We start from the raw sequence: 16,844 nt of genomic DNA, 5'->3' as shown, positions 1-16,844 counted from the left end.
TCCTTGCAACTCTTTATCTGCAGGATGGCTTGCTTCTGCTGGAGTCCCTTCAATAACTTTACTACTTTTACAGGTTACGGGGGTGGGAGTTCAACAAGCTACTCCAGTTCCTTTCATCTTGTTCACATGAAGATCCATGAAGGAAATGGTGCCTTTGTGATAATATTTGGCTAGGTTCCCATCCAAGAGAAACTGAATTACATCCATCTTTTGGCAAGTAACTTCCACTACCCAATTCCACTCGCATTGGTCTGCCTTGCTTCTGGTCGATTACTAATTTATGCAACATCCAAGTGAAATGAATGAATGAATGAGCGTTTCTCGAATCAACAAAAAGCTTAAAATTCTTACCTCAAAAATCGGATGGGGTGTAACTTAGTGAGAATCGTTGGTTTCGATCCTGGTGCTCCACTCTATCGAACGAAGTCTACCTCTTCCTTCTTTCTCTGGGGTTAGCTACTATTATAATGGCATTAGAAGTTGCTGAGACTGGGCTAGAACTTGCCTCCTTTGACTTGTCAAGCAAGTTCTATGGTGGAGTTAGAATGGTAACATCAATCGGTGCGTTGGCACAACCCTTCATAAAATGTCCCAGTAGCTGCTCGCATCTAAAACACTTCATACTCCTTCCTGAGCTAAAACTGCAAATCCAAAGGCATTCTAGGGAAAGAATCATGTCCACTGTGCCCACTCGCTTTTCATACTTGGCTCCAATCTTGTCCCCTATTTCTCTTTGAATTTGGCATACTAGAATTAGATGGAGCTCTCTTTGGGAGGGGGCAAAAAGGCCTTTTACTACACGGTCTCCTTAGAAAGAAATACATGCACAAAATCCTCAGCCACCACCATCTTAATTGCTTCCCCGCCGCTAACAAAGACAGTTTCGCATTCTTAACCAATCTATCCAAGGGAGGATCCAATCTTCTGACAAACCCATGGAGAAGGGTCTCGTCTTCCATCGGAAGAGCATGTCGAACTAGGCTTACGTGAGATCAATTGATAATACGCCTCCGTAAGTTTGCCTGCTTGAGAAAACTCTATAAACTCATTTATCTTCTGTTCCATGGGGACAAAACCTTTGATGGAGGTAAGCTTTCATGTCCTCCCATCTCAGACTATACCATTAACTTTCAATTTGGCGAGATCCATCTTACTGTACCCCGCACATGTTACACTACTCGTCCATAGAATCTGTCCAATTCAACACTCCCTCTCTCCAAGGTTTTTACCCTTGCCTCGAAATGGCTATGGTGGTTGTGACCCATATACGAAGTGCTTCCTTGACATCCTTATCCAATGCCTTAATTCTAGATATGACATCATCCATCCCTCATGATTATTCTAAAACAAAAGACCGTCGTAGGCTCGGCCAGCAATCGAGATCCTGTATCAAGGAATATAATGCCCCAGAGTCGTACACATCAATCTATGAACACTAAGGTCTCGTCGAGGTGGTGCTTGCTTATAGAGAACTATCCCTCTTGTAACAGGCAGTTCACTAAGGATCATGGCAAAGGCAATGTTCTCTGCCAACCGCTCATGCCGACTATAGGTGGTGTGCCATGATCTACTGACTATCCTAAGCACACGTGTACCTCCGCCGATCATTCAGTAGTACTCAGAAAGTAGAGGCTCTCCAATTATCGAGCCGAGATGACTTAATCTGCGTAATGAAGGTGCTTGAAGGCAAAGGCTATCGTGTCATCCTCTAGAGATAGCTCAGGGACTCCAGATAGATAGGGTCTCACCATCCGATTTGCTGCTTTATCTGAAAGCGAAACTGGATAAGATACTGTAAGTTTTGGTTTTAGGCTAGAATAGGCACCGTTAGGGCCTCTTAGAGGTTGGTGGCACGAGAAGAAAGTTTTGAGTAAAAGAAAAAAGGGGAGGAAAATAAAGGAGGTACCTATTCTAGGGTTTGGATCCATTCGCGCTCTTGACAAGGATTTGATTCCCACGCTTTGTGCACTCAAGCCTTCTTTCACTCCACACTCTATGGTCATTTGCCTAGCCCGTTATCTTCACCATTAACCTTATCCTATTTTCTTGCACACATGTACACACCTTCGCTACACTGGTATTGAAAGAGGCTGCTTTCGTGCAAATTTTGCATACGCACATTTGGAGAGGATTTGAGGTCTAGAGGATTGATCACACATATTTTTAGTGATTGTTAGGCATGTTACATGGGGGTGAGGGGAGAGCGTGTTTTCAGGGATCTATTGTGGGTCTTGTTCACACGTGATTGCACCCTGTATGAGTCACGTGTGGGGCTTGTGTTGAGCATTGGTTGTGGCGTTTTTTCACACGCTTGTGCACTTTGGGTAGTGTTCACACACGACCATGGGTTATGATTCTTATTACTTTTACCCTTCAGTTGGGCACCATGGTACGACTTTGCATCATCATCGCGCGAGCAAGACGACATCGTTTTGATTGTTTTTCCGTTTACGATCGGATCATGGGAGAGCCGCTCATGCACTATTATCGTCGCTCTACGATCGATATTATGAGTTGCCATTTTGTGTCATGGTTCACATATCTTTTGTCAATTTCACACGTACGTTTAGTAGTGCTTCAAGGCTTAGGACCTCTATACCCTCATTTACAGACTCCACGCTATGAAGAGATGGCATACTCATGCCATTGTTGGACGTTGGAGCTTGCATGTTTGTTGCCTAGTCATATGAGGTGTTGTTTTGATGAGGAGGATATATGGTCCACATACGGCAACTTTGTTGACCCACTCTGTGCTCGAATGCGTTGACACAGAAGGTTCGGCATTGTTCGCATTCATGGGATGAGTCTTCTTTTGGTGACTTGTACGAGTGTCTGACACTCTTAAGCCGCCATGATTACGTTCTTAATACTGTAGACTACATCGATGCACGGATCTGATGATGATGATGATGATGTATCTTATATAAACCCGTACGCATGATGATCTATTACACACACATACGATGATATTGATGTATCACACACACATGTGCACATGATGATACATACACATATATTTGCACATGATGATATGGACACTGATGCTGACGTATGTGATAGCGATGTGTGTGAGCTAGATCATGTGGGCATGATCTGGAGAGGGGGCAGGGATGATGGCATCGAGCATTATGAGTGTTCATATATCTAGGCCTACCTTCTCATCATCCAATACATGACTTGGACCTAGAACATACTTCTTCTTTCTTCAAATGAGCTCGCATGAAAATACATTGTGGATCTTCGAGTACGGAGGAGGGAATAAAAGTTCAGGAGCTCAATCTCCAACTTTCCTCGTATTCATGCACAGTCTATAACTTAATCTCCAACTTTCCTCATATTTGTGTAGGGTTTATGTTATATGGGCAAAAACTTCTTGTACTTTTCCCCAAGGAGAGGGATTTTCTGTGGTTGGGTCGTATACCAACAAGGAAGACCATATCACCTTCATCAAATTCTCTAGTAGTCTACTTGAGATCAACACGCTACTTTTTTCTATCGTGAGTAGCTTTGATATCCTTTTTTATAGTCCGCATTGAACAATCCACTTTATCTATTTGCTTCAAGACTTCCACTCTGACCAGTGGGTTGAACTAAATCAATGGTGTTGCACAATCTACTATAAGATGCATCGCAATAAAATTATACCGAATGTGGAGAATTCATCCATTTTTTGGGTTCCCTTCCATGGAATGCTCGAAGAATGTCTTTGATTACCCTCTCTGCCTAATCATCAATTTCTAGATAGTACCAAAATCTATAGAGCTACAGCTTCAAAGCATTTATTCCAAGAGCAGGACACATGAATTCAGCACCCCGATCCCTAACTATCCTTCCAAAGTAAAGTCTAAATATATCCTTTGGAATGACTTTTAGCAAACACCATGAGCAGTATAAGTCTTTTTCAAAAGAATCGAATGAGCAACCTTCGTCAAGCGATCTACCACACGGCTAAGATGGAATCATGTCCTGCATCGACTGAAGAAAAATCTAATGATGGAATCCATGCTTATGTATTCTAATTGTATATGTGAAATAGGATGCACGTGTCTTGGCGTTTTTGTCATTTCACCTTTGCAAGGCTAAAAGAAATGCTTCTTTGTAGCAGCCACCATGACGGTCTTCACTTAGCTTGGGCGTGTCACGAGCTTTCTTTAGAATCCTCTTATTAAGATCTCTATCTTGAAAAATATACAACCGATTATTGAAGTACAAGCATCCACCTCTAACGTGAATCCATGAATTTTCTTTACTTCTAGGGTTGCCTTTACTTTTGCGGTAAGCAATATGATAATAGGGATAAAGAACTTATCTAATCCAATCTCTTCCTTAATCTCAACGTGCAAGTAAGGAGGCCTTCCTGCCTAATATATCTATGACCGCATTCTCCTTGTCTAACCTATACTTGATTTTAAAACCAAACTCTCAAAGTGTTTGTATTTATCTTCTTTGCGTGATGTTAACATCATTCTGGTTGAAAATTTGCTTTAAAATTTTATGATCTATAACCCGAGAAGACAAGCAACTCTACGTCATCACTGTTCCTCTCGTGAGATCTTAGCTATAGCACCAGCGGATTAGTCAAGCAACCCCTCAGCTTATCAAAGTTACTTTGGCACATCGCGCAGACCATTAGAATGGAATGTCCTTCTTGAGAAGTGCCGTCAAAGGAGAAACAATCTTGGCATATGAACATCGGATACCATCTTATCAATCCCAAGAACCATTTGACTTCCTCTATCGTCTTTGGTTCTGGCAAATCGATAGCCGCTTTTGCACCTTGGCGGGATCAACTAATATACTATCTCTTGACATTATGATCCCGGATATTCAATTTGATGGTAAAGAGGTACATGCACTCTTCTTAGAGAAAAGTCTGTGCTTCTGGAGGCTTTCGAGGACTTTGAAGAGACACATACTTCACATGCGATCAGCTACATTCTTCGAGCAAACTAGAATTGCATCAATGAAGACCGAGATAAAATCATCCGAAGGTTTCTTTTCTTTTTCTTTTTGCATTCAACAGTTATAGCTAGAAGGGGAATTATTTAATCCCAACAGCATTATCGTGAACTCGTAATGTGCATACCATGTATTAAAATCTATCTTAGGAATATTATGATACGATAACATCCTAAGTTTAAGTAAATCTTTATAAATATCCGGTCTCCTTAGAAAGAAATACATGCACAAAATCCTCAGCCACCACCATCTTAATTGCTTCCCCGCCGCTAACAAAGACAGTTTCGCATTCTTAACCAATCTATCCAAGGGAGGATCCAATCTTCTGACAAACCCATGGAGAAGGGTCTCGTCTTCCATCGGAAGAGCATGTCGAACTAGGCTTACGTGAGATCAATTGATAATACGCCTCCGTAAGTTTGCCTGCTTGAGAAAACTCTATAAACTCATTTATCTTCTGTTCCATGGGGACAAAACCTTTGATGGAGGTAAGCTTTCATGTCCTCCCATCTCAGACTATACCATTAACTTTCAATTTGGCGAGATCCATCTTACTGTACCCCGCACATGTTACACTACTCGTCCATAGAATCTGTCCAATTCAACACTCCCTCTCTCCAAGGTTTTTACCCTTGCCTCGAAATGGCTATGGTGGTTGTGACCCATATACGAAGTGCTTCCTTGACATCCTTATCCAATGCCTTAATTCTAGATATGACATCATCCATCCCTCATGATTATTCTAAAACAAAAGACCGTCGTAGGCTCGGCCAGCAATCGAGATCCTGTATCAAGGAATATAATGCCCCAGAGTCGTACACATCAATCTATGAACACTAAGGTCTCGTCAAGGTGGTGCTTGCTTATAGAGAACTATCCCTCTTGTAACAGGCAGTTCACTAAGGATCATGGCAAAGGCAATGTTCTCTGCCAACCGCTCATGCCGACTATAGGTGGTGTGCCATGATCTACTGACTATCCTAAGTTCACGTGTACCTCCGCCGATCATTCAGTAGTACTCAGAAAGTAGAGGCTCTCCAATTATCGAGCCGAGATGACTTAATCTGTGTAATGAAGCTGCTTGAAGGCAAAGGCTATCGTGTCATCCTCTAGAGATAGCTCAGGGACTCCAGATAGATAGGGTCTCACCATCCGATTTGCTGCTTTATCTGAAAGCGAAACTGGATAAGATACTGTAAGTTTTGGTTTTAGGCTAGAATAGGCACCGTTAGGGCCTCTTAGAGGTTGGTGGCACGAGAAGAAAGTTTTGAGTAAAAGAAAAAAGGGGAGGAAAATAAAGGAGGTACCTATTCTAGGGTTTGGATCCATTCGCGCTCTTGACAAGGATTTGATTCCCACGCTTTGTGCACTCAAGCCTTCTTTCACTCCACACTCTATGGTCATTTGCCTAGCCCGTTATCTTCACCATTAACCTTATCCTATTTTCTTGCACACATGTACACACCTTCGCTACACTGGTATTGAAAGAGGCTGCTTTCGTGCAAATTTTGCATACGCACATTTGGAGAGGATTTGAGGTCTAGAGGATTGATCACACATATTTTTAGTGATTGTTAGGCATGTTACATGGGGGTGAGGGGAGAGCGTGTTTTCAGGGATCTATTGTGGGTCTTGTTCACACGTGATTGCACCCTGTATGAGTCACGTGTGGGGCTTGTGTTGAGCATTGGTTGTGGCGTTTTTTCACACGCTTGTGCACTTTGGGTAGTGTTCACACACGACCATGGGTTATGATTCTTATTACTTTTACCCTTCAGTTGGGCACCATGGTACGACTTTGCATCATCATCGCGCGAGCAAGACGACATCGTTTTGATTGTTTTTCCGTTTACGATCGGATCATGGGAGAGCCGCTCATGCACTATTATCGTCGCTCTACGATCGATATTATGAGTTGCCATTTTGTGTCATGGTTCACATATCTTTTGTCAATTTCACACATACGTTTAGTAGTACTTCAAGGCTTAGGACCTCTATACCCTCATTTACAGACTCCACGCTATGAAGAGATGGCATACTCATGCCATTGTTGGACGTTGGAGCTTGCATGTTTGTTGCCTAGTCATATGAGGTGTTGTTTTGATGAGGAGGATATATGGTCCACATACGGCAACTTTGTTGACCCACTCTGTGCTCGAATGCGTTGACACAAAAGGTTCGGCATTGTTCGTATTCATGGGATGAGTCTTCTTTTGGTGACTTGTACGAGTGTCTGACACTCTTAAGCAGCCATGATTACGTTCTTAATACTGTAGACTACATCGATGCACGGATCTGATGATGATGATGATCATGTATCTTATATAAACCCATACGCATGATGATCTATTACACACACATACGATGATATTGATGTATCACACACACATGTGCACATGATGATACATACACATATATTTGCACATGATGATATGGACACTGATGCTGACGTATGTGATAGCGATGTGTGTGAGCTAGATCATGTGGGCATGATCTGGAGAGGGGGCAGGGATGATGGCATCGAGCATTATGAGTGTTCATATATCTAGGCCTACCTTCTCATCATCCAATACATGACTTGGACCTAGAACATACTTCTTCTTTCTTCAAATGAGCTCGCATGAAAATACATTGTGGATCTTCAAGTATGGAGGAGGGAATAAAAGTTCACGAGCTCAATCTCAAACTTTCCTCGTATTCATGCACAGTCTATAACTTAATCTCCACAACTTTCCTCATATTTGTGTAGGGTTTATGTTATATGGGTAAAAACTTCTTGTACTTTTCCCCAAGGAGAGGGATTTTCTGTGGTTGGGTCGTATACCAACAAGGAAGACCATATCACCTTCATCAAATTCTCTAGTAGTCTACTTGAGATCAACACGCTACTTTTTTCTATCGTGAGTAGCTTTGATATCCTTTTTTATAGTCCGCATTGAACAATCCACTTTATCTATTTGCTTCAAGACTTCCACTCTGACCAGTGGGTTGAACTAAATCAATGGTGTTGCACAATCTACTATAAGATGCATCGCAATAAAATTATACCGAATGTGGAGAATTCATCCATTTTTTGGGTTCCCTTCCATGGAATGCTCGAAGAATGTCTTTGATTACCCTCTCTGCCTAATCATCAATTTCTAGATAGTACCAAAATCTATAGAGCTACAGCTTCAAAGCATTTATTCCAAGAGCAGGACACATGAATTCAGCACCCCGATCCCTAACTATCCTTCCAAAGTAAAGTCTAAATATATCCTTTGGAATGACTTTTAGCAAACACCAAGAGCAGTATAAGTCTTTTTCAAAAGAATCGAATGAGCAACCTTCGTCAAGCGATCTACCACACGGCTAAGATGGAATCATGTCCTGCATCGACTGAAGAAAAATCTAATGATGGAATCCATGCTTATGTATTCTAATTGTATATGTGAAATAGGATGCACGTGTCTTGGTGTTTTTGTCATTTCACCTTTGCAAGGCTAAAAGAAATGCTTCTTTGTAGCAGCCACCATGACGGTCTTCACTTAGCTGGGGCGTGTCACGAGCTTTCTTTAGAATCCTCTTATTAAGATCTCTATCTTGAAAAATATACAACCGATTATTGAAGTACAAGCATCCACCTCTAACGTGAATCCATGAATTTTCTTTACTTCTAGGGTTGCCTTTACTTTTGCGATAAGCAATATGATAATAGGGATAAAGAACTTATCTAATCCAATCTCTTCCTTAATCTCAACGTGCAAGTAAGGAGGCCTTCCTGCCTAATATATCTATGACCGCATTCTCCTTGTCTAACCTATACTTGATTTTAAAACCAAACTCTCGAAGTGTTTGTATTTATCTTCTTTGCGTGATGTTAACATCATTCTGGTTGAAAATTTGCTTTAAAATTTTATGATCTATAACTCGAGAAGACAAGCAACTCTACGTCATCACTGTTCCTCTCGTGAGATCTTAGCTATAGCACCAGCGGATTAGTCAAGCAACCCCTCAGCTTATCAAAGTTACTTTGGCACATCGCGCAGACCATTAGAATGGAATGTCCTTCTTGAGAAGCGCCGTCAAAGGAGAAACAATCTTGGCATATGAACATCGGATACCATCTTATCAATCCCAAGAACCATTTGACTTCCTCTATCGTCTTTGGTTCTGGCAAATCGATAGCCGCTTTTGCACCTTGGCGGGATCAGCTAATATACTATCTCTTGACATTATGATCCCGGATATTCAATTTGATGGTAAAGAAGGTACATGCACTCTTCTTAGAGAAAAGTCTGTGCTTCTGGAGGCTTTCGAGGACTTTGAAGAGACACATACTTCACATGCGATCAGCTACATTCTTCGAGCAAACTAGAATTGCATCAATGAAGACCGAGATAAAATCATCCGAGGTTTCTTTTCTTTTTCTTTTTGCATTCAACAATTATAGCTAGAAGGGGAATTATTTAATCCCAACAGCATTATCGTGAACTCGTAATGTGCATACCATGTATTAAAATCTATCTTAGGAATATTATGATACGATAACATCCTAAGTTTAAGTCAATCTTTATAAATATCTGGCCTTTATGCGATCAATCTAACAGCACATTCCAGGAGTAAGATGCTTATTCTTAACAGTAAGCCGATTTAACCCTGAATATACAATCTCATAGTCCCATCATTCTTCTTCTGAAAGAGAACGAGCACCACATAGCAAGGGGATACAAATGGGCCAAACAAATCTCTCCTCAAACAGTTAACTCGATTATTCCCCGAGCTCGGTTGCTTTCGGAATGGCCTTCTTATAAGCTCAAGATTCACTATTGTTGGGCTCCGAGAATGAACTCTTTCTCATGATCCACCTCACGAGTCGAGGGTATTGTAGTTAAATCTACGTCACAGTATATACTCACTTAACCAACATGGTTTCCTTGCAACTCTTTATCTGCAGGATGGCTTGCTCCTGCTGGAGTCCCTTCAATAACTTTACTACTTTTACAGGTTACGGGGTGGGAGTTCAACAAACTACTCCAGTTCCTTTCATCTTGTTCACATGAAGATCCATGAAGGAAATGGTGCCTTTGTGATAATATTTGGCTAGGTTCCCATCCAAGAGAAACTGAATTACATCCGTCTTTTGGCAAGTAACTTCCACTACCCAATTCCACTCGCATTGGTCTGCCTTGCTTCTGGTCGATTACTAATTTATGCAACATCCAAGTGAAATGAATGAATGAATGAGCGTTTCTCGAATCGACAAAAAGCTTAAAATTCTTACCTCAAAAATCGGATGGGGTGTAACTTAGTGAGAATCGTTGGTTTCGATCCTGGTGCTCCACTCTATCGAACGAAGTCTACCTCTTCCTTCTTTCTCTGGGGTTAGCTGCTATTATAATGGCATTAGAAGTTGCTGAGACTGGGCTAGAACTTGCCTCCTTTGACTTGTCAAGCAAGTTCTATGGTGGAGTTAGAATGGTAACATCAATCGGTGCGTTGGCACAACCATTCATAAAATGTCCCAGTAGCTGCTCGCATCTAAAACACTTCATACTCCTTCCTGAGCTAAAACTGCAAATCCAAAGGCATTCTAGGGAAAGAATCATGTCCACTGTGCCCACTCGCTTTTCATACTTGGCTCCAATCTTGTCCCCTATTTCTCTTTGAATTTGGCATACTAGAATTAGATGGAGGTCTCTTTGGGAGGGGACAAAAAGGCCTTTTACTACACGGTCTCCTTAGAAAGAAATACATGCACAAAATCCTCAGCCACCACCATCTTAATTGCTTTCCCGCCGCTAACAAAGACAGTTTCGCATTCTTAACCAATCTATCCAAGGGAGGATCCAATCTTCTGACAAACCCATGGAGAAGGGTCTCGTCTTCCATCGGAAGAGCATGTCGGACTAGGCTTACGTGAGATCAATTGATAATACGCCTCCGTAAGTTTGCCTGCTTGAGAAAACTCTATAAACTCATTTATCTTCTCTTCCATGGGGACAAAACCTTTGATGGAGGTAAGCTTTCATGTCCTCCCATCTCAGACTATACCATTAACTTTCAATTTGGCGAGATCCATCTTACTGTACCCCGCACATGTTACACTACTCGTCCATAGAATCTGTCCAATTCAACACTCCCTCTCTCCAAGGTTTTTACCCTTGCCCCGAAATGGCTATGGTGGTTGTGACCCATATACGAAGTGCTTCCTTGACATCCTTATCCAATGCCTTAATTCTAGATATGACATCATCCATCCCTCATGATTATTCTAAAACAAAAGACCGTCGTAGGCTCGGCCAGCAATCGAGATCCTGTATCAAGGAATATAATGCCCCAGAGTCGTACACATCAATCTATGAACACTAAGGTCTCGTCGAGGTGGTGCTTGCTTATAGAGAACTATCCCTCTTGTAACAGGCAGTTCACTAAGGATCATGGCAAAGGCAATGTTCTCTGCCAACCGCTCATGCCGACTATAGGTGGTGTGCCATGATCTACTGACTATCCTAAGCACACGTGTACCTCCGCCGATCATTCAGTAGTACTCAGAAAGTAGAGGCTCTCCAATTATCAAACCGAGATGACTTAATCTGCGTAATGAAGGTGCTTGAAGGCAAAGGCTATCGTGTCATCCTCTAGAGATAGCTCAGGGACTCCAGATAGATAGGGTCTCACCATCCGATTTGCTGCTTTATCTGAAAGCGAAACTGGATAAGATACTGTAAGTTTTGGTTTTAGGATAGAATAGGCACCGTTAGGGCCTCTTAGAGGTTGGTGGCACGAGAAGAAAGTTTTGAGTAAAAGAAAAAAGGGGAGGAAAATAAAGGAGGTACCTATTCTAGGGTTTGGATCCATTCGCGCTCTTGACAAGGATTTGATTCCCACGCTTTGTGCACTCAAGCCTTCTTTCACTCCACACTCTATGGTCATTTGCCTAGCCCGTTATCTTCACCATTAACCTTATCCTATTTTCTTGCACACATGTACACACCTTCGCTACACTGGTATTGAAAGAGGCTGCTTTCGTGCAAATTTTGCATACGCACATTTGGAGAGGATTTGAGGTCTAGAGGATTGATCACACATATTTTTAGTGATTGTTAGGCATGTTACATGGGGGTGAGGGTAGAGCGTGTTTTCAGGGATCTATTGTGGGTCTTGTTCACACGTGATTGCACCCTGTATGAGTCACGTGTGGGGCTTGTGTTGAGCATTGGTTGTGGCGTTTTTTCACACGCTTGTGCACTTTGGGTAGTGTTCACACACGACCATGGGTTATGATTCTTATTACTTTTACCCTTCAGTTGGGCACCATGGTACGACTTTGCATCATCATCGCGCGAGCAAGACGACATCGTTTTGATTGTTTTTTCGTTTACGATCGGATCATGGGAGAGCCGCTCATGCACTATTATCGTCGCTCTACGATCGATATTATGAGTTGCCATTTTGTGTCATGGTTCACATATCTTTTGTCAATTTCACACGTACGTTTAGTAGTACTTCAAGGCTTAGGACCTCTATACCCTCATTTACAGACTCCACGCTATGAAGAGATGGCATACTCATGCCATTGTTGGACGTTGGAGCTTGCATGTTTGTTGCCTAGTCATATGAGGTGTTGTTTTGATGAGGAGGATATATGGTCCACATACGGCAACTTTGTTGACCCACTCTGTGCTCGAATGCGTTGACACAGAAGGTTCGGCATTGTTCGCATTCATGCGATGAGTCTTCTTTTGGTGACTTGTACGAGTGTCTGACACTCTTAAGCCGCCATGATTACGTTCTTAATACTGTAGACTACATCGATGCACGGATCTGATGATGATGATGATGATGTATCTTATATAAACCCATACGCATGATGATCTATTACACACACATACGATGATATTGATGTATCACACACACATGTGCACATGATGATACATACACATATATTTGCACATGATGATATGGACACTGATGCTGACGTATGTGATAGCGATGTGTGTGAGCTAGATCATGTGGGCATGATCTGGAGAGGGGGCAGGGATGATGGCATCGAGCATTATGAGTGTTCATATATCTAGGCCTACCTTCTCATCATCCAATACATGACTTGGACCTAGAACATACTTCTTCTTTCTTCAAATGAGCTCGCATGAAAATACATTGTGGATCTTCGAGTACGGAGGAGGGAATAAAAGTTCACGAGCTCAATCTCCAACTTTCCTCGTATTCATGCACAGTCTATAACTTAATCTCCAACTTTCCTCATATTTGTGTAGGGTTTATGTTATATGGGCAAAAACTTCTTGTACTTTTCCCCAAGGAGAGGGATTTTCTGTGGTTGGGTCGTATACCAACAAGGAAGACCATATCACCTTCATCAAATTCTCTAGTAGTCTACTTGAGATCAACACGCTACTTTTTTCTATCGTGAGTAGCTTTGATATCCTTTTTTATAGTCCGCATTGAACAATCCACTTTATCTATTTGCTTCAAGACTTCCACTCTGACCAGTGGGTTGAACTAAATCAATGGTGTTGCACAATCTACTATAAGATGCATCGCAATAAAATTATACCGAATGTGGAGAATTCATCCATTTTTTGGGTTCCCTTCCATGGAATGCTCGAAGAATGTCTTTGATTACCCTCTCTGCCTAATCATCAATTTCTAGATAGTACCAAAATCTATAGAGCTACAGCTTCAAAGCATTTATTCCAAGAGCAGGACACATGAATTCAGCACCCCGATCCCTAACTATCCTTCCAAAGTAAAGTCTAAATATATCCTTTGGAATGACTTTTAGCAAACACCAAGAGCAGTATAAGTCTTTTTCAAAAGAATCGAATGAGCAACCTTCGTCAAGCGATCTACCACACGGCTAAGATGGAATCATGTCCTGCATCGACTGAAGAAAAATCTAATGATGGAATCCATGCTTATGTATTCTAATTGTATATGTGAAATAGGATGCACGTGTCTTGGTGTTTTTGTCATTTCACCTTTGCAAGGCTAAAAGAAATGCTTCTTTGTAGCAGCCACCATGACGGTCTTCACTTAGCTGGGGCGTGTCACGAGCTTTCTTTAGAATCCTCTTATTAAGATCTCTATCTTGAAAAATATACAACCGATTATTGAAGTACAAGCATCCACCTCTAACGTGAATCCATGAATTTTCTTTACTTCTAGGGTTGCCTTTACTTTTGCGATAAGCAATATGATAATAGGGATAAAGAACTTATCTAATCCAATCTCTTCCTTAATCTCAACGTGCAAGTAAGGAGGCCTTCCTGCCTAATATATCTATGACCGCATTCTCCTTGTCTAACCTATACTTGATTTTAAAACCAAACTCTCGAAGTGTTTGTATTTATCTTCTTTGCGTGATGTTAACATCATTCTGGTTGAAAATTTGCTTTAAAATTTTATGATCTATAACTCGAGAAGACAAGCAACTCTACGTCATCACTGTTCCTCTCGTGAGATCTTAGCTATAGCACCAGCGGATTAGTCAAGCAACCCCTCAGCTTATCAAAGTTACTTTGGCACATCGCGCAGACCATTAGAATGGAATGTCCTTCTTGAGAAGCGCCGTCAAAGGAGAAACAATCTTGGCATATGAACATCGGATACCATCTTATCAATCCCAAGAACCATTTGACTTCCTCTATCGTCTTTGGTTCTGGCAAATCGATAGCCGCTTTTGCACCTTGGCGGGATCAGCTAATATACTATCTCTTGACATTATGATCCCGGATATTCAATTTGATGGTAAAGAAGGTACATGCACTCTTCTTAGAGAAAAGTCTGTGCTTCTGGAGGCTTTCGAGGACTTTGAAGAGACACATACTTCACATGCGATCAGCTACATTCTTCGAGCAAACTAGAATTGCATCAATGAAGACCGAGATAAAATCATCCGAGGTTTCTTTTCTTTTTCTTTTTGCATTCAACAATTATAGCTAGAAGGGGAATTATTTAATCCCAACAGCATTATCGTGAACTCGTAATGTGCATACCATGTATTAAAATCTATCTTAGGAATATTATGATACGATAACATCCTAAGTTTAAGTCAATCTTTATAAATATCTGGCCTTTATGCGATCAATCTAACAGCACATTCCAGGAGTAAGATGCTTATTCTTAACAGTAAGCCGATTTAACCCTGAATATACAATCTCATAGTCCCATCATTCTTCTTCTGAAAGAGAACGAGCACCACATAGCAAGGGGATACAAATGGGCCAAACAAATCTCTCCTCAAACAGTTATCTCGATTATTCCCCGAGCTCGGTTGCTTTCGGAATGGCCTTCTTATAAGCTCAAGATTCACTATTGTTGGGCTCCGAGAATGAACTCTTTCTCATGATCCACCTCACGAGTCGAGGGTATTGTAGTTAAATCTACGTCACAGTATATACTCACTTAACCAACATGGTTTCCTTGCAACTCTTTATCTGCAGGATGGCTTGCTCCTGCTGGAGTCCCTTCAATAACTTTACTACTTTTACAGGTTACGGGGTGGGAGTTCAACAAACTACTCCAGTTCCTTTCATCTTGTTCACATGAAGATCCATGAAGGAAATGGTGCCTTTGTGATAATATTTGGCTAGGTTCCCATCCAAGAGAAACTGAATTACATCCGTCTTTTGGCAAGTAACTTCCACTACCCAATTCCACTCGCATTGGTCTGCCTTGCTTCTGGTCGATTACTAATTTATGCAACATCCAAGTGAAATGAATGAATGAATGAGCGTTTCTCGAATCGACAAAAAGCTTAAAATTCTTACCTCAAAAATCGGATGGGGTGTAACTTAGTGAGAATCGTTGGTTTCGATCCTGGTGCTCCACTCTATCGAACGAAGTCTACCTCTTCCTTCTTTCTCTGGGGTTAGCTGCTATTATAATGGCATTAGAAGTTGCTGAGACTGGGCTAGAACTTGCCTCCTTTGACTTGTCAAGCAAGTTCTATGGTGGAGTTAGAATGGTAACATCAATCGGTGCGTTGGCACAACCATTCATAAAATGTCCCAGTAGCTGCTCGCATCTAAAACACTTCATACTCCTTCCTGAGCTAAAACTGCAAATCCAAAGGCATTCTAGGGAAAGAATCATGTCCACTGTGCCCACTCGCTTTTCATACTTGGCTCCAATCTTGTCCCCTATTTCTCTTTGAATTTGGCATACTAGAATTAGATGGAGGTCTCTTTGGGAGGGGACAAAAAGGCCTTTTACTACACGGTCTCCTTAGAAAGAAATACATGCACAAAATCCTCAGCCACCACCATCTTAATTGCTTTCCCGCCGCTAACAAAGACAGTTTCGCATTCTTAACCAATCTATCCAAGGGAGGATCCAATCTTCTGACAAACCCATGGAGAAGGGTCTCGTCTTCCATCGGAAGAGCATGTCGGACTAGGCTTACGTGAGATCAATTGATAATACGCCTCCGTAAGTTTGCCTGCTTGAGAAAACTCTATAAACTCATTTATCTTCTCTTCCATGGGGACAAAACCTTTGATGGAGGTAAGCTTTCATGTCCTCCCATCTCAGACTATACCATTAACTTTCAATTTGGCGAGATCCATCTTACTGTACCCCGCACATGTTACACTACTCGTCCATAGAATCTGTCCAATTCAACACTCCCTCTCTCCAAGGTTTTTACCCTTGCCCCGAAATGGCTATGGTGGTTGTGACCCATATACGAAGTGCTTCCTTGACATCCTTATCCAATGCCTTAATTCTAGATATGACATCATCCATCCCTCATGATTATTCTAAAACAAAAGACCGTCGTAGGCTCGGCCAGCAATCGAGATCCTGTATCAAGGAATATAATGCCCCAGAGTCGTACACATCAATCTATGAACACTAAGGTCTCGTCGAGGTGGTGCTTGCTT

This window comes from Cibotium barometz, chromosome 20, assembly GCF_041138505.1.
Source record: "Cibotium barometz isolate CiBa-2024 chromosome 20, ASM4113850v1, whole genome shotgun sequence".
NCBI lineage: Eukaryota > Viridiplantae > Streptophyta > Polypodiopsida > Cyatheales > Cibotiaceae > Cibotium > Cibotium barometz.
Note: the sequence above shows the minus strand (reverse complement) of the source record.